The sequence below is a fragment of the Octopus bimaculoides genome, chromosome 27 (assembly GCF_001194135.2).
Source record: "Octopus bimaculoides isolate UCB-OBI-ISO-001 chromosome 27, ASM119413v2, whole genome shotgun sequence".
In the NCBI taxonomy this organism is placed as follows: domain Eukaryota; kingdom Metazoa; phylum Mollusca; class Cephalopoda; order Octopoda; family Octopodidae; genus Octopus; species Octopus bimaculoides.
The window spans coordinates 20644995-20645930 of NC_069007.1; positions in this window are offsets into that span (position 1 = coordinate 20644995).

Consider the following 936-nt stretch of genomic DNA (forward strand, 5'->3'; position numbering starts at 1 on the left):
GTACGTGCGTACGTACGTAAATACGTACGTGCGTACGTACGTAAATACTTACGTGCGTACGTACGTATGTACGTAAATTAGTGCGTGCGTACGTACGTAAATACGTACGTGCGTCCGTAAAAACGTACGTACTTAAATAGTACGTGCGTACGTACGTAGATACGTGTGTACGTACGTACGTAAATACGTGCGTACGTACGTGAATTAGTGCGTGCGTACGTACGTAAATACGTACGTGCGTCCGTATAAACGTAGGTACGTAAATAGTACGTGCGTACGCACATAAATACGTGCGTACGTACGTAAATACGTGCGTGCGTCCATGAAAACGTACGTACGTAAATAGTACGTGCGTACTTACGTAAATAGTACGTGCGAACGAACGTAAAAACGTACGTGCGTACATACGTAAATACGTGCGTACGTAAATTAGTGCGTGCGTACGTACGTAAATACGTACGTGCGTCCGTGTAAACGTACGTACGTAAATAGTACGTGCGTACGTACGTAAATACGTACTTGCGTCCGTACGTAAATACTTACATGCGTACGTACGCAAATACGTGCGCACGTACGTAAATACCTACGTGCGTACGTAAGAGTGTTCGTACGTGCGTACTTACGTAAATAAATACGTGCATACATACGTAAGTTGGGCATATATACGTGCATACGTACGTCCGTACGTGCATACGCACGCTCGTACGTACGCACCTACAAACGTACGTAAACCATGCATATGTACGTACGTACGTGCGTACAGACATTCGTACGTGCGCACGTTTGTACATGCGTAAGGACGACCTTACCGACGGACGTACGTGCGTCTGGACGTACATACGTTCTTGTATACTACGTCCGTGCGTACATGCGTGCGGACGTGCGTCCGATCGTGTCTACGTGCGTTCGTACGTACGTAAATAGGTACGTGCGTAC